The 23928-nt window shown below is 41.6% G+C and overlaps 1 long non-coding RNA gene across 1 annotated transcript; it reads right to left on the reverse strand.

Annotated features, from left to right (window-relative positions):
- Positions 1-1086: 1086 nt before the first annotated feature.
- Positions 1087-21119, reverse strand: LOC139755148 (uncharacterized). Its single transcript, XR_011714054.1, has 5 exons — positions 20980-21119; positions 15131-15227; positions 11021-11171; positions 2213-4897; positions 1087-1916 (listed from the first exon to the last, which is right to left on the reverse strand). It is a non-coding gene; the product is annotated as an uncharacterized lncRNA (long non-coding RNA).
- Between the last annotated feature and the right edge of the window lie 2809 nt (positions 21120-23928).

Here is a 23928-nt window from a genome sequence, read left to right on the forward strand (position 1 = left end):
AATTGGAACGATGTGGTATACCGGGGTTGACGTGCAGTCAATGGATTGAACCAGGGCATGTGAAGCGTCTAGGGTAAACCATGGAAAGTTCTATGGGGCCTGGATGTGGAAAGGGAGCTGTGGTTTCGGTGCATTATACATGACAGCTAGAGACTGAGTGTGAACGAATGTGGCCTTTGTTGTCTTTTCCTAGCGCTACCTCGCGCACATGCGTGGGGAGGGGGTTGTCATTTCATGTGTGGAGGGGTGGCGACGGAAATGAATAAGGGCAGACATTATGAATTATGTACATGTGAATATATGTATATGTCTGTGTGTGTTTATATGTGTATACGTTGAGATGTATAGTTATGTATCTGTGGGTGTGAGGACGTGTATGTATATACATATGTATGTGGGTGGGATGGGCCATTCTTTCGTCTGTTCCCTTGCGCTACCTCGGTAACGCGGGAGACAACAACAAAGATAATAGATAAATAAATATACATACATACATATATATATATATATATATATATATATATATATATATATATATATATATATATATATATATATATATATATATATGTATATATATATATATATATATATATATATATATATATATATATATATATATATATATATATATATATATATATATAATGTGAGTGAGTGTGTGTGTGTGTATCTTTGTGTCTGTGGAAAGTGCTATGAGTCCACAGGGTTAAAGAAACACGATAAGTTCCCAAGTGCACTTTCGGGTAATAATCACATCATCACGGGGGATACAAGAAAGATATATAACAGTCACTTGATATGCAACGAAGAGACGTAGCTAGAACGCCTTTTGATAAACAAGCGACCATCGGAATGGAGGTCGGGGACGTTCAAGTCTGGCAACATGATTATCATGAATTTATCATTTGGACATGAATGGAAACTGTTCACCATTTCTATCAACAATAAGGCTCTCCAATTTGTATAGATCATCACTAACATTAATGATACAATTCTTTGTATATTTGATGATAGAGAATACAATGCTATTTCTCGTGGTACATGAGTTAGATTTGATAATTGAGATGGCATTACTCCCGTCAGTAAAATTATCATATCTTTTTATTTCATTATACAAGGCATTTGATTCTTGCTCTGTTCTTATACTATATTCATGTTGCTTTAGTCAAACAAAGAGATCATCACCAGTCTGCCCAACATAAAAACTGATCGTCCACCATCACATCGGATCCCACCTTAAGACATCTGTCATGTCCACTTGATCGTCCACCATCACATCGGATCCCACCTTAATACACCTGCCATGTCCGCTTGATCGTCCACCATCACATCGGATCCCACCTTAAAACACTCCATGTCAAGAGAGTCGTTGCTGAGAGCAAGTGATAGTTCAGGGCTCAGTCCTCCAAACCTGTCGTCTTGTGTAAAGTTATCAGGCAGTTGGTCGCTGAGGTTGTCGGTCGCGTCCAGATGGTCCCTGAGTTCATCTTGTCTCCCGCCGTAAAGGACTTGAGAGTAGGATCTCGGAGGAGGTAAGAAGTCCTTATTTTGACTGTCTCGTCCCTTTCTGTCGTAGAATGTAAATTCCTCACAGATGAAGATGTCAGAGGAGGCCCAGAGGCGAGGGTCAGTGATGCTGGAGGAAGCACCGACGCCTTTTTTAGAGAGGGAATTGGAGGCTGATTGAGGAGCCACGTTGGTGGTGGAGATGGAGCCATGTTGACCTTGCAACCGAGACTCGGGGAACAGGTGGTTTACGTTTTCAGAAAACTCTCTAAAATCGAGAGAATTTGCTTCGTTCATTTCGTGCAGACCACAACAGCCAGCAGGAACGGGCAGATCGCTCGGGTTACTCTGTCACTCTCCTCCGCCGTCTTGGCTCCTCCTCTTCTTCTCCTCCTTCTTACTTCGATCTAGGGAAGGCATAAGATTTCCGGCATGAACGACGGAGCGAAGAACACGAAATGAAATAAGGAAATGTTTACGTGTTAGTTAAGACTTACGGAACAAATATTCTATATGTAACTTAATAGTTTATCTCTTGAGAAAATATTCAGATACTTACTGAAACATAATGCTTTATCTTGGCCATAGATATATCCTTAGATTCACAGGAATAGGCAAATAAAATCAAACGAAAAAGAAATAGTTTTCGCTTTGAGCGGGACAGTGAGTGAGGGAAACATGGCGCAGCGTCAGAAGCTCCTACCTTTCTTGGTCGACCTAATGAAGATCTTAAGTCTCTTGAATCTGCTGGCAGGCGTCGGAGGCAGGATCTTGCCCGCAGGAGCCACAGCGATGCCGTCTCCTGTACCACCAACATTACCCATAGCAACAGCAGCAGCAGGTGACATACATGGGTTAATCAATGTTAGTACGATACCCCAACATGGCCAGAGAGAGATCAGTGGTTGAGAAGGTAGCATGATATACTACCGCACTATAATGACCGATTGAATTCATTATTCACTACTGGAGAGTAGTGAATAATGAAGTGGATTCCACTTCCAATCCACTTCATTATTCACTACTGGAGAGTGACAAGTTATGATCAAGCTTAATTCTGAAGATGTTAAGGGTGTTGCTCTGAACTACATTTTCTGAAAGCTTATTCAATGCATCAATAATGTCGTTGGTAAAAAGAATATTTTCTTCAGTCCAGATTAACTCGGTGACCCTTAAATCTTGATCCACTTTCTCTCGTCGGTAATGCTGGTGCTACTGTAAAGAAATATTCAATATCGACGTTGTTAAATCCTTTAAGGATTCTGAAACATTCTATAAATTTGCCCCGGAGGCGACTCTTGCTTAGGGAGAATAAGTTTTATTCTCGCAGTCTCTCCTCATATGGTTTCTTCCACAAAGAAGAAATCAATTTAGTTGCTCTTCGCTGCACTGCTTCCTATGCAAGAATATCCTTGCTTAAGGGAGGGACCCAAAACTGCACTGTATATTCGAGGTGTGGTCTAACTAGACTTAGGTATAGTGGCAATATCACAGCCTTGGTTTTGAACGCAAAGTTTGTTTATAAATCCTAACACCCTATTTGCTTTCTTGGCTGGGAGAATTTGAAGTTAATGGTGACAGTTTCATAAGAACACACGTAAGAACATAAGATACTGGACTCTGCAGAAGGCCTACTGGCCCATACTAGGCTGGCCCTTCCTACAGCCACTCAACCCTCGCAGCTCACATACCTATCCAACCTATTCTTAAAACAATTTAAGGTTCCAGCCTCAGCCACTGCATCTGGCAAGCTATTTCAGAGATCTACCACCCTATTGCTAAACCAGTGCTTCCCCACATCCAATCTGAACCTAAATGTTTCTATCTTGAAACCTTTATTGCGAGTTCTAACCTGGTTGGCTTTCCTTATAACATTGCCAATTTTCCCCTTATTTAGTTAGACATGTGATCCATTTGTACACCTCTATCATATCCCCTCTGGCCATCCTCCTTTCCAGTCAATGCCAATTCAGTCTAGTAAGTCTTTCTTCATAAATAAAATTCCTAATTCCTGGTATCATTCCAGTCAAACTTTTCTACACTCTCTCCAATTTATCTATATCTACATGATGGATGGTAGGGCGACCAAAACTGCACAGCATACTCCAAATGAGGCCCAACTAATGCAAGATAAAGCTTTGATATTACTTTAGGGGTTTTGTTACTAACACTTCACCTAATAAATCCCAACATTCTATTTGCCTTGTTATTAACTTTGATACACTATTGCCTTGGTTTTAGTCCTTTACTTACTGATACTCCCAAATTCCTCCCACACTCTTATTTTCCTATGAGTCTATCGTATAATAGTAGTTTGAGTTACCCTCCTTCTCTACACTCAATGTCTTACATATATTTATGCTGAAATCCATATGCCACTCCCTCGCCCACTGAGAGTTTATCCAAGTCCTCTTCTACCCTCACTGCATCAATAACATTTCCTAATTCATATCGTCCGCAAATTTACTCAAGGCATGATTCCACTATCCAAATTGTTTATACAAATAATGAAAGTAGTTCCCATCACCGACCCTTGTGGCACATCACTGATTACAGTCGCCCCAACCCGTACATTACAGTACTAACAATCATTTCATCGTCTGGCACCTTCCCTTGGTTATACATATATGTTATCCCTGTTCTTCATTTTCTGCACCTAAGCTTATTCAGTTTCTATGGTTATATATTTAGTACATACGAGATTTTGAGAAGCTATACCAGGAAGATCAGGTACCCCACGTTTCCTCTAATAAATTCTGTCTCTACCATAATCCTAAATGAAAAAAAATAAATAGGGATAAATCGAAAGAATTCATTGTAACGAACTTTTTTACTTCTTGAAGAACAAAATTTTGTGACAGTCTGACCGAGTTACCCAGGTATATCTGTTTACTGAACTAAACAGTTCGGTACAATCATTTACATTTTGTTTACACACTAAGTCCACTCCATATCACTAGTAATGTTAACAACAGTAAATTTTCTTAGGCGTACCAAGATGTTCCACTGGAAACCATCTCTCCAGTCCAGTCGCATAAATCAATAAACATATATAAAAAAGAAAAAAAATTACTCAAAGCATACTCGAGCGACTGGGATTTGTTTATAAAAGTTGATACAAGTGGCCACGTTATCGTACCGACCCTGGCGTCTGTCCGTCCGTCCGAATAACAATAATGATAATGATAAAGATAAAGACATGAACGTGTCTTCTGAGGATGTTACTGGTAGTACTAAGGCTCAGGCTCAGGCTCAGGTCGGCCATAACCTCTTGGGTATTGTGGTTGCCGACGATAAGAGCGTTTCATTCTGGGTTCCAGACCTGGTAGATGTGGCCTTGGTTCTGGGTTCCAGACCTGGTAGATGTGGCCTCGGTCTCTTCTCATTGCTGGAAATGATAATGAATACTTCTTGATGTACATACGCACAATTACATATATATATATATATATATATATATATATATATATATATATATATATATATATATATATATATATATATATATATATATATATTTTTTTTTTTTTTTTTTTTTCATACTTTGTCGCTGTCTCCCGCGTTTGCGAGGTAGCGCAAGGAAACAGACGAAAGAAATGGCTCAACCCCCCCCCCCCCCCATACACATGTACATACGTCCACACACGCAAATATACATACCTACACAGCCTTCCATGGTTTACCCCAGACGCTTCACATGCCTTGATTCAATCCACTGACAGCACGTCAACCCCTGTATACCACATCGCTCCAATTCACTCTATTCCTTGCCCTCCTTTCACCCTCCTGCATGTTCAGGCCCCGATCACACAAAATCTTTTTCACTCCATCTTTCCACCTCCAATTTGGTCTCCCTCTTCTCCTCGTTCCCTCCACCTCCGACACATATATCCTCTTGGTCAATCTTTCCTCACTCATTCTCTCCATGTGCCCAAACCATTTCAAAACACCCTCTTCTGCTCTCTCAACCACGCTCTTTTTATTTCCACACATCTCTCTTACCCTTACGTTACTTACTCGATCAAACCACCTCACACCACACATTGTCCTCAAACATCTCATTTCCAGCACATCCATCCTCCTGCGCACATCTCTATCCATAGCCCACGCCTCGCAACCATACAACATTGTTGGAACCACTATTCCTTCAAACATACCCATTTTTGCTTTCCGAGATAATGTTCTCGACTTCCACACATTTTTCAAGGCTCCCAAAATTTTCGCCCCCTCCCCCACCCTATGATCCACTTCCGCTTCCATGGTTCCATCCGCTGACAGATCCACTCCCAGATATCTAAAACGGGAGCGGGGGGCCAGAAATCCTCCCCTCCTTGTATTTTAACTTTCTAAAAATGGGAAACAGAAGGAGTCACGCGGGGAGTGCTCATCCTCCTCGTAGACTCAGATTGGGGTGTCTAAATCTGTGTGGATGTAACCAAGATGTGAAAAAAGGAGAGATAGGTAGTATGTTTGAGGAAAGGAACCTGGATGTTTTGGCTTTGAGTGAAACGAAGCTTAAGGGTAAAGGGGAAGAGTGGTTTGGGAATGTCTAGGGAGTAAAGTCAGGGTTTAGTGAGAGGACAAGAGCAAGGGAAGGAGTAGCAGTACTCCTGAAACAGGAGTTGTGGGAGTATGTGATAGAATGTAAGAAAGTAAATTCTCGATTAATATGGGTAAAACTGAAAGTTGATGGAGAGAGATGGGTGATTATTGGTGCATATGCACCTGGGCATGAGAAGAAAGATCATGAGAGGCAAGTGTTTTGGGAGCAGCTGAATGAGTGTGTTAGTGGTTTTGATGCACGAGACCGGGTTATAGTGATGGGTGATTTGAATGCAAAGGTGAGTAATGTGGCAGTTGAGGGAATAATTGGTATACATGGGGTGTTCAGTGTTGTAAATGGAAATGGTGAAGAGCTTGTAGATTTATGTGCTGAAAAAGGACTGGTGATTGGGAATACCTGGTTTAAAAAGCGAGATATACATAAGTATACGTATGTAAGTAGGAGAGATGGCCAGAGAGCGTTATTAGATTACGTGTTAATTGACAGGCGCGCGAAAGAGAGACTTTTGGATGTTAATGTGCTGAGAGGTGCAACTGGAGGGATGTCTGATCATTATCTTGTGAAGGTTAAGGTGAAGATTTGTATGGGTTTTCAGAAAAGAAGAGTGAATGTTGGGGTGAAGAGAGTGGTGAGAGTAAGAGACCTTGGGAAGGACACTTGTGTGAGGAAGTACTAGGAGAGACTGAGTACAGAATGGAAAAAGGTGAGAACAATGGAAGTGAGGGGAGTGGGGGAGGAATGGGATGTATTTAGGGAATCAGTGATGGATTGCGCAAAAGATGCTTTTGGCATGAGAAGCGTGGGAGGTGGGTTGATTAGAAAGGGTAGTGAGTGGTGGGATGAAGAAGTAAGATTATTAGTGAAAGAGAAGAGAGAGGCATTTGGACGATTTTTGCAGGGAAAAAATGCAATTGAGTGGATGTATAAAAGAAAGAGACAGGAGGTCAAGAAAAAGGTGCAAGAGGTGAAAAAGAGGGCAAATGAGAGTTGGGGTGAGAGAGTATCATTAAATTTTAGGGAGAATAAAAAGATGTTCTGGAAGGAGGTAAATAAAGTGCGTAAGACAAGGGAGCAAATGGGAACTTCAGTGAAGGGCGCTAATGGGGAGGTGATAACAAGTAGTGGTGATGTGAGAAGGAGATGGAGTGAGTATTTTGAAGGTTTGTTGAATGTGTTTGATGATAGAGTGGCAGATATAGGGTGTTTTGGTCGAGGTGGTGTGCAAAGTGAGAGGGTTAGGGAAAATGATTTGGTAAACAGAGAAGTAGTAAAAGCTTTGCGGAAGATGAAAGCCGGCAAGGCAGCAGGTTTGGATGGTATTGCAGTGGAATTTATTAAAAAAGGGGGTGACTGTATTGTTGACTGGTTGGTAAGGTTATTTAATGTATGTATGATTCATGGTGGGGTGCCTAAGGATTGGCGGAATGCTTGCATAGTGCCACTGTACAAAGGCAAAGGGGATAAGAGTGAGTGCTCAAATCACAGAGGTATAAGTTTGTTGAGTATTCCTGGTAAATTATATGCGAGGGTATATTGATTGAGAGGGTGAAAGCATGTACAGAGCATCAGATTGGGGAAGAGCAGTGTGGTTTCAGAAGTGGTAGAGGATGTGTGGATCAGGTGTTTGCTTTGAAGAATGTATGTGAGAAATACTTAGAAAAGCAAATGGATTTGTATGTAGCATTTATGGATCTGGAGAAGGCATATGATAGAGTTGATAGAGATTCTCTGTGGAAGGTATTAAGAATATATGGTGTGGGAGGCAAGTTGTTAGAAGCAGTGAAAAGTTTTTATCGAGGATGTAAGGCATGTGTACGTGTAGGAAGAGAGGAAAGTGATTGGTTCTCAGTGAATGTAGGTTTGCGGCAGGGGTGTGTGATGTCTCCATGGTTGTTTAATTTGTTTATGGATGGGGTTGTTAGGGAGGTGAATGCAAGAGTTTTGGAAAGAGGGGCAAGTATGAAGTCTGTTGGGGATGAGAGAGCTTGGGAAGTGAGTCAGTTGTTGTTCGCTGATGATACAGCGCTGGTGGCTGATTCATGTGAGAAACTGCAGAAGCTGGTGACTAAGTTTGATAAAGTGTGTGAAAGAAGAAAGTTAAGAGTAAATGTGAATAAGAGCAAGGTAATTAGGTACAGTAGGGTTGAGGGTCAAGTCAATTGGGAGGTAAGTTTGAATGGAGAAAAACTGGAGGAAGTAAAGTGTTTTAGATATCTGGGAGTGGGTCTGGCAGCGGATGGAACCATGGAAGCGGAAGTGAATCATAGGGTGGGGGAGGGGGCGAAAATCCTGGGAGCCTTGAAGAATGTGTGGAAGTCGAGAACATTATCTCGGAAAGCAAAAATGGGTATGTTTGAAGGAATAGTGGTTCCAACAATGTTGTATGGTTGCGAGGCGTGGGCTGTGGATAGAGTTGTGCGCAGGAGAGTGGATGTGCTGGAAATGAGTTGTTTGAGGACAATGTGTGGTGTGAGGTGGTTTGATCGAGTAAGTAATGTAAGGGTAAGAGAAACGTGTGGAAATAAAAAGAGCGTGGTTGAGAGAGCAGAAGAGGGTGTTTTGAAATGGTTTGGGCAGATGGAGAGAATGAGTGAGGAAAGATTGACCAAGAGGATATATGTGTCGGAGGTGGAGGGAACGAGGAGAAGTGGGAGACCAAATTGGAGGTGGAAAGATGGAGTGAAAAAGATTTTGAGTGATCGGGGCCTGAACATGCAGGAGGGTGAAAGGCGGGCAAGGAATAGAGTGAATTGGATCGATGTGGTATACTGGGGTTGACGTGCTGTCAGTTGATTGAATCAGGGCATGTGAAGCGTTTGGGTAAACCATGGAAAGTTGTGTGGGGCCTGGATGTGGAAAGGGAGCTGTGGTTTCGGGCATTATTGCATGACAGCTAAAGACTGAGTGTGAACGAATGGGGCCTTTGTTGTATTTTCCTAGCGCTACCTCGCACACATGGGGGGGAGGGGGATGGTATTCCGTGTGTGGCGAGGTGGCGATGACAAATGAATAAAGGCAGACAGTGTGAATTGTGTGCATGGGTATATATGTATGTGTCTGTGTGTGTATATATATGTGTACATTGAGATGTATAGGTATGTATATTTGCGTGTGTGGACGTGTATGTATATGCATGTGTATGGGGGTGGGTTGGGCCATTTCTTTCGTCTGTTTCCTTGCGCTACCTCGCAAACGCGGGAGACAGCGACAAAGCAGAATAAATAAATAGATAGATAAATAAATAGATAAATGAATAAATATATATATATTTATGTGGGTGGGTTGGGCCGTTTCTTTCGTCTGTTTCCTTGCGCCATGAATCATACATACATTAAATAACCTTACCAACCAGTCAACAATACAGTCACCCCCTTTTTTAATAAATTCCACTGCAATACCATCCAATGTGTGTGTGTGTGTGTGTGTGTGTGTGTGTGGGTGGGTGGATGGGTGGGTGGTTGGGACATTCTTCATCTGTTTCCTTGCGCTACCTCGATGACGCGGGAACAGCACTTAAATATAATGATAAAAATAATAATAACGATAATAATAATGATGATAATAATAATAAAAATAATAATAATGATAACAATAATAATAATGATGATGATAATAATAATATTAATGACAATAATAACAATGATAATAATAATAATAATGATAATAGTAAGAATACTGAAAATATTAATGATAATAATAATACTAATACTGATGATAATAATAATAATTATAGTAATAATAATGCTAATGATAATGATAATAATAAGGATAATAATAATAATAATAATAATAATAATAATAATAATAATAATGATAATAATGATAATGATAATAATAATGATAATAATAATAATAATAATAATAATGATAATAATAATAATAATAATAATAATAATAATAATAATAATAGTAATAATAATAAAAATGATAATAATGATAATAATAATAATAATAATAATAATAATAATAATAATTATTATTATTATTATTATTATTATTATTAGGTACAGTAGGGTTTGAGGGTCAAGTCAATTGGGAGGTGAGTTTGAATGGAGAAAAACTGGAGGAAGTGAAGTGTTTTAGATATCTGGGAGTGGATCTGGCAGCGGATGGAACCATGGAAGCAGAAGTGGATCATAGGGTGGGGGAGGGGGCGAAAATTCTGGGGGCCTTGAAGAATGTGTGGAAGTCGAGAACATTATCTCGGAAAGCAAAAATGGGTATGTTTGAAGGAATAGTGGTTCCAACAATGTTGTATGGTTGCGAGGCGTGGGCTATGGATAGAGTTGTGCGCAGGAGGATGGATGTGCTGGAAATGAGATGTTTGAGGACAATGTGTGGTGTGAGGTGGTTTGATCGAGTGAGTAACGTAAGGGTAAGAGAGATGTGTGGAAATAAAAAGAGCGTGGTTGAGAGAGCAGAAGAGGGTGTTTTGAAGTGGTTTGGGCACATGGAGAGAATGAGTGAGGAAAGATTGACCAAGAGGATATATGTGTCGGAGGTGGAGGGAACGAGGAGAAGAGGGAGACCAAATTGGAGGTGGAAAGATGGAGTGAAAAAGATTTTGTGTGATCGGGGCCTGAACATGCAGGAGGGTGAAAGGAGGGCAAGGAATAGAGTGAATTGGAGCGATGTGGTATACCGGGGTTGACGTGCTGTCAGTGGATTGAATCAAGGCATGTGAAGCGTCTGGGGTAAACCATGGAAAGCTGTGTAGGTATGTATATTTGCGTGTGTGGACGTATGTATATACATGTGTATGGGGGGGGGGGGGGTTGGGCCATTTCTTTCGTCTGTTTCCTTGCGCTACCTCGCAAACGCGGGAAACAGCGACAAAGTATAATAAAAAAAAAAAATAATAATAATAATAATAATAATAATGATAATAAAGATAATGATAATAATGATAATAATACTAATAATGATAAAAAAAAGAGGTGAACTTGCCTTCTGAGGATATTACTTGTATTTGCTGGCTAGGGAAACAGGCACAGGTTCAGGTGGTGGGACAAGAAGTTGCGCGGCCCGAATAGAAGTGGGTTTGGGTCTGGATCCTGGTTGTGGTGGACGGGGATGAGGTCTGTCCCACTTCCCTGCGCTGAAAATGATAATGAATACAGCTTAATGTGCATACGCACAATTATATTTGTTCATTTATTCTTATCATACTTGGTCGCTGTCTCCCGCGTTACCGAGGTAGCGCAAGGAAATAGACGAATGAATGACCCAACCCATCCACATACACATGTATATACATAAACGCCCACACACGCACATATACATACCTATGCAATTAAACATATACATACACAGACATATACATATATGCACATGTACTTATTCATGCTTGCTGCCTTCATCCATTCTCGTCGCCACTCCACTGCAGATGAAATACCATCCCCCCCCCCCCCCTCCGCGCACGCGAGGTAGCACTAGGAAAACACAACAAAGGCCACATTCGTTCTTACTCAGTCTCTAGCTATCATGTATAATGCACCGAAACAACAGCTCATTTTCCACATTCAGGCCCCACAAAACTTTCCATGGTAAGAGTGGTTTGGGAATGTTTGGGGAGTAAAGTCAGGGGTTGGTGAGAGGACAAGAGCAAAGGAAGGAGTAGCACTACTCCTGAAGCAGGAGTTGCGAGATTGTGTGATAGAGTGTAAGAAAGTAAAACTCTACATTGATACGGAAAAACTGAAAGTGCACGGAGAGAGATGGCCGATTATTGGTGCCTAGGCACCTGGTCATGAGATGAAAGATCATGAGAGTCAAGTGTTTTGGGAGCAGCTGAGTGAGTGTGTTAGCAGCTTTGATGCACGAGACCGGGTTACAGTGGTGGGTGATTTGAATGCAAAGGTGAATAATGTGGCAGTTGAGGGAATAATTGGTGCACATGGGGTGTTCATTGTTGTAAATGGAAATGGTGAAGAGCTTATAGATTTGTGTGCTGAAAAAGGACTGGTGATTGAGAATACCTAGTTTAAAAAGAGATGTATACATAGGTATACGTATGTAAGTAGGAGAGATCGCCAGAGAGCGTTATTGGATTACGTGTTAATTCATAGGCGCATAAAAGAGAGACTTTTAGATGTTAATGTGCTAAGAGGGGCAACTGGATGGATGTCTGATCATTATCTTGTGGAGGCGAAATTGAAGATTTGTAAAGGTTTTCAGAAAAGAAGAGAGAATGTTGGGGTGAAGAGAGTGGTGAGAGTAAGTGACCTTGGAAAGGAGACTTGTTTAAGGAAGTACCAGCAGAGATTAAGTGCAAAATGGAAAAAGGTGAGAGCAAATGACGTAAGGGGAGTGGGGGAGGAATAGGATGAATTTAGAGAAGCAGTGATGGCTTGTGCAAAAGATACTTGTGGCATGAGAAACGTGGGAGGTGGGGAGATTAGAAAGGGTAGTGAGTGGTGGGATAAAGAAGTAAGATTGCTAGTGAAAGAATAGAGAGCGGCATTTGGACGATTTTTTTGCGAGGAAATGGTGCAAATGACTGATAGATAGATAAAAGAAAGAGGCAGTAGGTCAAGAGTATGGTGCAAGAGTTGAAAAAGAGGACAAATGAGAGTTGAGGCGAGAAAGTATCATTAAATTTTCGGTAGAATAAAACGATGTTTTGGAAAGAGGTAAATAAAGAGCGTAATACAAGAGAACAAATGGGAACATCGGTGAAGGGGACTAATGGAGAGGTAATAACAAGTAGTGGTGATGTGAGAAGGAGATGGAGTGTGTAATTTGAAGGTTTGTTGAGTGTGTTTGATGATAGAGTGGCAGATATAGGGTGTTTTGGTCGAGGTGGTGAGCGAAGCGAGAGGGGTCAGGGAGAATTCATTGGTAAACAGAGTAAAGGTAGTGAAAGCTTTGCCGAAGATAAAAGCCGGCAAGGCGGCGGGTTTGGATGGTATTGCAGTGGAATTTATCTAACAAGGGGATGACTGTGTTGTTGACTGGTTGGTAAGGATATTCAATGTATGTATGGTCCACGGTTAAGTGCCTGAAGATCAGCGGAATGCATGCATAGTGCTCTTGTACAAAGGTAAAGAGGATAAAGGTGAGGGTATTGATTGAGAGGGTGAAGGCATGTACTGAGCATCAGACTGGGGAAGAGCAGTGTGGTTTCAGAAGTAGTAGAGGATGTGTGGATCAGGTGTTTGCTTTGAAGAATCTATGTGAAAAATAAATAAAAAACGGATGGATTTGTATGTAGCATTTATGGATCTGGAGAAGGCATATGATACAGTTAATAGAGACGCTCCGTTGTAAGGTATTAAGAGTATATGGTGTGGATGTAAGTTGCTAGAAGCAGTGAAATTTTTTTATCGATGATGTGAGGTATGTATACGAGTAGAAAGCGAGGAAAGTGATTGGTTCCAAGTGAATGTTGGTTTGCGGCAGGGGTGTGTGATGTCTCCATGGTTGTTTAATTTGTTTATGGATGGGGTTGTTAGGAAAGTGAATGCAAGACTTTTGGAAAGAGGGGCAAGTATGCAGTCTGTTGTGGATGAGAGAGCTTAGGAAGTGAGTCAGTTGTTGTTATCTGATGATACAGCACTGGTGGCTGATTCATGTGAGAAACTGCAGAAGCTGGTGACTGAGTTTGGTAAAGTGTGTGAAAGAAGAAAGTTGAGAGAAATGTGAATAAGAGCAAGGTTATTAGGTACAGTAGGGTTGACGGACAAGTCAATTGGGAGGTAAGTTTAAGTGGAGAAAAACTGGAGGAAGTGAAGTGTTTTAGATATCTAGGAGTGGATTTAGCGGATGGAACCATGGAAGCGGAAGTGAGTCACAGGGTGAGGGAGGGGGCGAAGGATCTGGGAGTGTCTAAGAATGTGTGGAAGGCGAGAACATTATCTCAGAGAGCAAAAATGGGCATACTTAAGGAATAGTGGTTCCAACAATGTTATATGGTTGTGAGGCATGAGCTATAGATAGGGTTGTGCGGAGGAGAGTGGATGTGTTGGAAATGAAATGTGTTTAAGGACAATTTGTAACGTGAGGTGGTTTGATAAGGTAAATAATGAAAGGGTTAAAGAGATGTGAGGTAATAAAAGGAATGTGGTTGAGAGAGCAGAAGAGGGTGTATTGAAATGTTTTGGTCACATGGAGAGAATGAGTGAGAAAAGATTGACATAGAAGATATATGTGTCAGAGGTGGAGCGAACGACGACAAGTGGGACACCAAATTGGAGGTGGAAGGATGGATTGAAGAAGATTTTGAGCGATCAAGGCCTGAACATACAGGAGGGTGAAAGGCGTGCAAGGAATAGAGTGAATTGGAACGATGCGGTATACCGGGGTCAACGCGCTGTCAATGGATTGAACCAGGGCATGTGAAGCGTCTGGGGTAGACCATGGAAAGTTTTGTATGGTCTGGATGTGGAAAGAGAGCTGTGGTTTCGGTGCGTTACACATGACAACTAGAGACTGAGTGTGAATGAATGTAGCCTTTGTTGTCTTTTCCTAGCGCTACCTCGCGCAAGCGAGGGAAGGGGTTGTCATTTCATGTGTGGCGGGGAGGGGGCAGGAATGGATGATGGCAGCAAGTAAGAATATGTACATATGTATATATGTATGTATGTCTATGTATATGTATATATACGTTGAAAAGTGCAGGTATGTATTTATGCGTGTGTGGGCGTGTATGTATATACACGCGTATGTAGGTGGGTCGGCCATTCTTTCGTCTGATTCCTGGCGCTACCTCGCTAACGCGGGAGACAGCGACTAAATATAAGAGAAAATAAATGAATATATATATATATATATATATATATATATATATGTACTGAAGAAAGAGTTGAGAGAATTTATGGAGACATATCTTTACGTTGCTTTACGTCGTTTTCAACACCAATGGTTCAGGAAAGTGTTACGTTGTCAATAAGATAATCATCTCCTCCAACAACTGAAGGAAGCAAATCTCGGTAACTTTGGGAAGAGAGTGAGGCAAATGAAGACACACATCATGTCAGTGTGTGAACATAAGATTTTGGGAATAACTTTCCTCTTCTTCTTCTTCTTCTTCATATGAGAACAAGAGATATAACTCACCGTTCCAACATATAGTAAGGATACATTACATCATAGTCCAGGTAGTCCGCCCCCACCACCACCACCACAAACGCCACCATCACCATCAACACCTTCACTGGAGATGAAAAATCGAATTTATATTAATTTATATATATATATATATATATATATATATATATATATATATATATATATATATATATATATATATATATATATATATATATATATATACGTGGGAAGTATTCTTTCTCCCCTATCCCCAGGGATAATATATATATATATATATATATATATATATATATATATATATATATATGTCTCTGTGTGTGTGTGTGTGTGTGTGTGTGTGTGTGTGTGTGTGTGTGTGTGTGTGTGTATTTAGACACCCATGTAACCAAGATGAGAAAAAAGGAGAGATAGAGAGTATGTTTCAGAAAAGGAACCTGGATGTTTCACATTAGAGTGAAACGAAGCTTAAGGGTAAAGGGGAAGAGCGGTTTGGGAATGTCTTGGGAGTAAAGTCAGGGGTTGGTGAGAGGACAAGAGCAAAGGAAGGACTAACACTACAACTGAAGCAGGAGTTGTGGGAGCATGTGATACAGCGTAAGAAACTAAGCTCTAGATTCATATGGGTAAAACTGTAAGTGCATGGAGAGAGATGGGTGACTATTGGTGCCTATGCACCTGGTCATGAGAGGAAAGATCATGAGAGTCAAGTGTTTTGGGAGCAGCTGAGTGAGTGTGTTAGCAGCTTTGATGCACGAGACCGGGTTATAGTGATGGGTGATTTGAATGCAAAGGTGAGTAATGTGGCAGTTGAGGGTAAAATTTGTGTACATGGGGTGTTCATTGTTGTAAATGGAAATGATGAAGAGCATGTAAATATTTGTGATGAAAAAGGACTGATGACTTGGGATACCTAGTTTAAAAAGAGAGATATACATAAGTATACGTATGTAAGTGGGAGAGATGGCCGAAGAGCATTACTGGATTACGTGTTGATCAATAGGCGCATGAAAGAGAGACTTTTGGATGTTAATGTGCTGAGAGGGGTAACTGGAGGGATGTCCGATCATTATCGTGTAGAGACGAAGGTGAAGATTTGTAGACGTTTTCAGAAAAGAAGAGAAAATGTTGGAGTGAAGAGAGAGGTTAATGTTAAGTCAGCTTGGAAAGGAGACTGTACTGGGAGAGATTAAGTGCAGAATGGAAAAAGGTGAGAGCAAATGACGTAATGATAATGGGGTGGGGAAATGGGATGTATTTAGAGAAGCAGTGATGACTTGCGCAAAAGATGCCTGAGGCATGAGAGAGGTGGGAGGTGGGTAGATTAGAAAGGGTAGTGAGTGGTGGGATAAAGAAGTAAGATTGTTAGTGAAAGAAAAGAGAGAGGCATTTGGACGATTTTTGCAGGAAATAGTGCAAATGACTGGGAGATGTATAAAAGAAAGACGCAGGAGGTGCAGAAAGGTGCAAAAGGTGAAAAAGAGGGCAAATGAGAGTTGGAATGAGTGAGTATCATTAAATTTTAGGGAGAATAAAAAGATGTTTTGGAAGGAGGTAAATAAAGAGCGTAATACAAGAGAACAAATGGGAACATCTGTGAAGGGGACTAATGGGGAGACAATAACTAGTGGTGAAGTGAAAAGGAGATGGAGTGAGCATTCTGAAGGTTTGCTGAATGTGTTTCATGATAGAGTGGCAGATATAAAGTGTTTTGGTCGAGGTGGTGTGCGAGGTGAGAAGGTCTGGGAGAATGGTTTGGTAAACAGAGAAGAGGTAGTGAAAGCTCTGCGGAAGATGAAAGCCGGTAAGGCGGCGGTTTTGAATGGTATTGCAGTGGAATTTATTAAAAAAAAAAAAAAGGGGAGTGACTGTGTTGTTGACCGGTTGTATGGTTCATGGTAAAGTGCCTGAGGATTGGGGAATGCATAAATAGTGCCATTGTACAAAGACAAAGTGATAAAGGTGAGTGTTCAAATTATAGAGGTATAAGTTTGTTCACTATTCCGGGGAGATTATATGAGAGGGTATTGACTGAGAGGGTGAAGACATGTACAGAGCATCAGACTGGGGAAGAGCAGTGTGGTTTCAGAAGTGGTAGAAGATGTGTGGATCAGGTGTTTGCTTTGAAGACTGTATGTGAGAAATACTTAGAAAAGCAAATTAATTTCTATGTAGCATTTATGGATCTGAAGAAGGCATATGAGACAGTTAATAGAGATGCTCTGTAGAAGGTATTAAGAGTATATGGTGTGGGAGGCAAGTTGCTAGAAGCAGTGAAAAGTTTTTTATCAAGGATGTAAAGCATGTGTAAGAATAGGAAGAGAGGAAAGTGATTGGCTCCCAGTGAATGTCTGTTTGTGGCAGGGGTGCGTGATACCTCTATGGTTGTTTAATTTGTCTATGGATGCGCGCAAGTTACCACCAGGAAAAGGCAACAAAGGCCACATTCGTTCACACTCAGTCTCTAGTTGTCATGTACAATGCACGAAAACCACAGCTCCCTTTCCACATCCAGGCCCCACAAAACTCTCCATGGCTTACCCCAGACGCTTCACATGCCCTGGTTCAATCCATTGACAGCACGTCGACCCCGGTATATCACATCGTTCCAATTCACTCTATTCCTTGCACGCCTTTCACCCTCCTGCATGTTCAGGCCAAGATCACTCAAAATCTTTTTCACTCCCTCTTTCCACCTCCACTTTGGTCTCCCACTTCTCGTTCCCTCCACCTCTTGGTCAATCTTTCCTCACTCGTTCTCTCGATGTGACCAAACCATTTCAAAACACCCTCTTCTGCTCTCTCAACCACACTCTTTTTATTTCCACACATCTCTCTTACCCTATTATCACTTACTCGATCAAACCACCTCACACCACATATTGTCCTCAAACATCTCATTTCCAGTACATTCACCCTCTTCCCCACAACTCTATCTATAGCCCACGCCTCGCAACCATATATCATCGTTGGAACCACTTTTCCATCAAACATTCCCATTTTTGCTTTCCAAGATAACGCTCTCGACTTCCACAAATTCTTCAACGCTCCCAGAACTTTCGCCCCCTCCCCCACCCTATGATTCACTTCCGCTTCCATGGTTCCATCCGCTGCCAAACCAACTCCCAGATATCTAAAACACTTCACTTCCTCCAGTTTTTCTCCATTCAAACTTACCTCCCAATTGACTTGACCCTCAACCCTACTGTACCCAATAACCTTGCTCTTATTCACATCTACTCCCAGCTTTCTTCTTTCACACACTTTACCAAACTCAGTCACCAGCCTCTGCAGTTTCTCATATGAATCAGCCACCAGCACTCTATCATCAGCGAACAACTGACTCACTTACCAAGCTCTTTCATCCACAACAGACTGCATACTTGCCCCTCTTTCCAAAACTCTTGCATTCACCTCCCTAACAACTCCATCCATAAACAAATTAAACAACCATGGAGACATCACACACCCCTGCCGTAAACCAACATTCACTGAGAACCAATCACTTTCCTCTCTTCCTACACGTACACATGCCTTACATCCTCGATAAAAACTTTTCACTGCTTCTAAAAACTTGCCTCCACACCATATATTCTTAATACCTTCCACAGATCATCTCTATCAACTCTATCATATGCCTTCTCCAGATCCATAAATGCTACATACAAATCCATTTGCTTTTCTAAGTATTTCTCACATACATTCTTCAAAGCAAACACCTGATCCACATATCCTCTACCACTTCTGAAACCACACTGCTCTTCCACAATCTGTTGCTCTGTACATGCCTTCACCCTCTCAATCAATACCCTCCCATATAATCTACCAGGAATACTCAACAAACTTATACCCTTTGCCTTTGTATAATGGCACTATGCAAGCATTTCGCCAATCTTCAGGCACCTCACCATGAGTCATACATACATTAAATAACCTTACCAACCAGTCAATAATACACTCACCCCCTTTTTAAATAAATTCCACTGCAATACCATCCAAACCCGCAGCCTTGCCGGCTTTCATCTTCTGCAAAGCATTTACTTTTACCAAATCATTTTCCCTAACCCTCTCACTTTGCGCACCACCTCGACCAAAACACCCTATATCTGCCGCTCTATTATCAAACACATTCAATAAACCTTCAAAATACTCATTCCATCTCCTTCTCACATCACCACTACTTGTTATCACCTCCCCATTAGCCCCCTTCACTGAAGTTCCCATTTGTTCCCTTGTCTTACGCACTTTATTTACTTCCTTCCAGAACATCTTTTTATTCTCCCTAAAATTTAGTGATACTCTCTCACTCCAACTCTCATTTGCCCTCTTTTTCACCTCTTGCACCTTTCTCTTGACCTCCTGCCTCTTTCTTTTATACATCTCCCACTCATTTGCATTTTTTCCCTGCAAAAATCGTCCAAATGCCTCTCTCTTCTCTTTCACTAATAATCTTACTTCTTCATCCCACCACTCACTACTCTTTCTAATCTGCCCACCACCCACACATCTCATACCACAAGCATCTTCTGCGCAAGCCATCACTGCTTCCCTAAATACATCCCATTCCTCTCCCACTCCCCTTACTTCCATTGTTCTCACCTTTTTCCATTCTGTACTCAGTCTCTCCTGGTACTTCCTCACACAGGTCTCCTTCCCAAGCCTACTTACTCTCACCACTCTCTTCACCCCAACATGCTCTCTTCTTTTCTGAAAACCTCTACAAATCTTCACCTTTGCCTCCACAAGATAATGATCAGACATCCCTCCAGTTGCACCTCTCAGCACATTAACATCCAATAGTCTCTCTTTCGCGCGCCTTTCAATTAACACATAATCCAATAACGCTCTCTGGCCATCTCTCCTACTTACATACGTATACTTATGTACATCTCTCTTTTTAAACCAGGTATTCCCAATCACCAGTCCTTTTTCAGCACATAAATCTACAAGCTCTTCACCATTTCCATTTACAACACTGAACACCCCCATGTACACCAATCATTCCCTCAACTGCAACATTACTCACCTTTGCATTCAAATCACCCATTACTATAACCCGGTCTCGTGCAGCAAAACCACTAACACATTCACTCAGCTGTTCCCAAAACACTTGCCTCTCATGATCTTTCTTCTCATGCCCAGGTGCATATGCACCAATAATCACCCATCTCTCTCCACTTTCAGTATTACCCATATCAATCTAGAGTTTACTTTCTTGCACTCTATCACATACTCCCACCACTCCTAATGCAGAAGTAGTGCTACTCCTTCCCTTGCTCTTGTCCTCTCACTAACCACTGACTTTACTCCCAAGACATTCCCAAACCACTCTTCTCCTTTACCCTTGAACTTCGTTTCACTCAGAGCCAAAACATCCAGGTTCCTTTCCTCAAACATACCACCTATCTCTCCTTTTTCTCATCTTGGTTACATCCACACACATTTAGACACCCCAATCTGAGCCTTCAAGGAGGATGAGCACTCCCCACGTGACTCCCTCTTCTGTTTCCCCATTTAGAAAGTCAAAATACAAGGAGGGGAAGGTTTCCAGCCTCCCGCTCCCGTCCCCTTTAGTCGCCTTCTACGACACGTGAGGAATGCTCCACAACCACTCAGCAGTCGACAGGCAATTTACCAAATAATATGTATCTCGATACAAATACAAATAATGTAAGGATATTTATACAGATACCATATTAGCTAGGCTTTGCCCTAATCTTAAACAACATACATGTATCAATAACAACCTTCTCAAAACAATATATACATGCCAATATGTCTCTTTCCACCAGAGTATGTATTATACCGCTTAAAGTTATGTGGTTGTCATGCATAGAGTAATCGTGTTTTAGACTTACTTGTCTTTGAAGTGGGCAGCGAATAATGTAGACTTTGACACTCGTTCTCCGACTGTGCTTCTCTACCGCACCTCACCCTCTATATGTCTGTGGTGGCTGACGGACGGCGTGACCTTCACCACTGACTGTTGAATGTTATGATTGAAACCCCACAACTTTATCACTATGTTGTGGCCGGATAAAAAGATTGTTTCATTGCAATGAAACAGTAGAAATATTTACATTACGCTTTTCATATCGAGACCCGTTTGGATGGAACATGGAAATCGAAATTCGATATATATATATATATATATATATATTTATATATATATATATATATATATATATATATATGCGGCAGGGGTGTGTGATGTCTCCATGGTTGTTTAATTTGTTTATGGATGGGGTTGTTTGGGAGGTGAATGCAAGAGTTTTGGAAAGAGGGGCAAGTATGAAGTCTGTTGGGGATGAGAGAGCTTAGGAAGTGAGTCAGTTGTTGTTCGCTGATGATACAGCGCTGGTGTCTGATTCATGTGGGAAACTGCAGAAGCTGGTGACTGAGTTTGGTAAAGTGTGTGAGAGAAGAAAGTTAAGAGTAAATTTGAATAAGAGCAAGGTTATTAGGTGCAGTAGGGTTGAGGGTCAAGTCAATTGGGAGGTAAGTTTGAATGGAGAAAAACTGGAGGAAGTAAAGTGTTTTAGATATCTGGGAGTGGATCTGGCAGCGGATGGAACCATGGAAGCGGAAGTGAATCATAGGGTGGGGGAGGGGGCGAAAATCCTGGGAGCCTTGAAGAATGTGTGGAAGTCGAGAACATTATCTCGGAAAGCAAAAATGGGTATGTTTGAAGGAATAGTGGTTCCAACAATGTTGTATGGTTGCGAGGCGTGGGCTATGGATTGAGTTGTGCGCAGGAGGGTGGATGTGCTAGAAATGAGATGTTTGAGGACAATGTGTGGTGTGAGGTGGTTTGATCGAGTAAGTAATGTAAGGGTAAGAGAGATGTGTGGAAATAAAAAGAGCGTGGTTGAGAGAGCAGAAGAGGGTGTTTTGAAATGGTTTGGGCACATGGAGAGAATGAGTGAGGAAAGATTGACCAAGAGGATATATGTGTCGGAGGTGGAGGGAACGAGGAGAAGTGGAAGACCAAATTGGAGGTGGAAAGATGGAGTGAAAAAGATTTTGAGTGATCGGGGCCTGAACATGCAGGTGGGTGAAAGGCGGGCAAGGAATAGAGTGAATTGGATCGATGTGGTATACCGGGGTTGACGTGCTGTCAGTGGATTGAATCAGGGCATGTGAAGCGTCTGGGGTAAACCATGGAAAGTTGTGTGGGGCCTGGATGTGGAAAGGGAGCTGTGGTTTCGGGCATTATTGCATGATAGCTAAAGACTGAGTGTGAACGAATGGGGCCTTTGTTGTCTTTTCCTAGCGCTACCTCGCACACATGAGGGGGGAGGGGGATGGTGTTCCATGTGTGGCAAGGTGGCGATGGGAATGAATAAAGGCAGACAGTGTGAATTGTGTGCATGGGTATCTATGTATGTGTCTGTGTGTGTATATATACGTGTACATTGAGATGTATAGGTATGTATATTTGCGTGTGTGGACGTGTATGTATATACATGTGGATGGGGGTGGGTTGGGCCATTTTTTTCGTCTGTTTCCTTGCGCTACCTCGCAAACGCGGGAGACAGCGACAAAGCAAAATAAATATAAGTAATATATATATATATATATATATATATATATATATATATATATATATATATATATATATTTTTTTTTTTTTTTTTTATACTTTGTCGCTGTCTCCCGCGTTTGCGAGGTAGCGCAAGGAAACAGACGAAAGAAATGGCCCAACCCCCCCCCCCCCCATACACATGTACATACACACGTCCACACACGCAAATATACATACCTACACAGCTTTCCATGGTTTACCCCAGACGCTTCACATGCCTTGATTCAATCCACTGACAGCACGTCAACCCCGGTATACCACATCGCTCCAATTCACTCTATTCCTTGCCCTCCTTTCACCCTCCTGCATGTTCAGGCCCCGATCACACAAAATCTTTTTCACTCCATCTCTCCACCTCCAATTTGGTCTCCCTCTTCTCCTCGTTCCCTCCACCTCCGACACATATATCCTCTTGGTCAATCTTTCCTCACTCATTCTCTCCATGTGCCCAAACCATTTCAAAACACCCTCTTCTGCTCTCTCAACCACGCTCTTTTTATTTCCACACATCTCTCTTACCCTTACGTTACTTACTCGATCAAACCACCTCACACCACACACATATATATATATACTTCCCACGTATTCCCTGCGTGTCGTAGAAGGCGACTAAAAGGGGAGGGAGCGGGTGGCTGGAAATCCTCCCCTCTTGTTTTTTTTTTTTTTTTTAATTTTCCAAAGGAAGGAACAGAGAGGGGGGCCAGGTGAGGATATTCCCTCTAAGGCCCAGTCCTCTGTTGATAACGCTACCTCGCTAATGCGGGAAATGGCGAATAGTACGAAAGAAGAAAGATATATATATATATATATATATATATATATATATATATATATATATATATATATATTTTCTTTTTCTTTCTTTCAAACTATTCGCCATTTCCCGCATTAGCGAGGTAGCGTTAAGAACAGAGGACTGAGCCTTTGAGGGACTACCCTCAAAGACCTGTCCAGCACAACAGTGTTCTCAAGATTGTCCCAGTGTGAACCTTCTTTTGTTGACATGGTTCAGCGACTTCTAGCGACAGCCCCAGTACAACAGCCTCTGGAATGACAGTTCAACTACCGTCATAAGTGGTGCTAACAACCCTGCCATGAGTGACGTCGTTCAACAACCCTTCATAAGTTACCCTGAATAAATATTTACCAACAAGAGAAAACTTTCAGCGAATGGGATCTTCCAACAGTACCTCATGAATGATCAAGTCAGCAGTTCCGTTGT

This window comes from Panulirus ornatus, chromosome 18 (genome assembly GCF_036320965.1).
Source record: "Panulirus ornatus isolate Po-2019 chromosome 18, ASM3632096v1, whole genome shotgun sequence".
Classification (NCBI taxonomy): domain Eukaryota; kingdom Metazoa; phylum Arthropoda; class Malacostraca; order Decapoda; family Palinuridae; genus Panulirus; species Panulirus ornatus.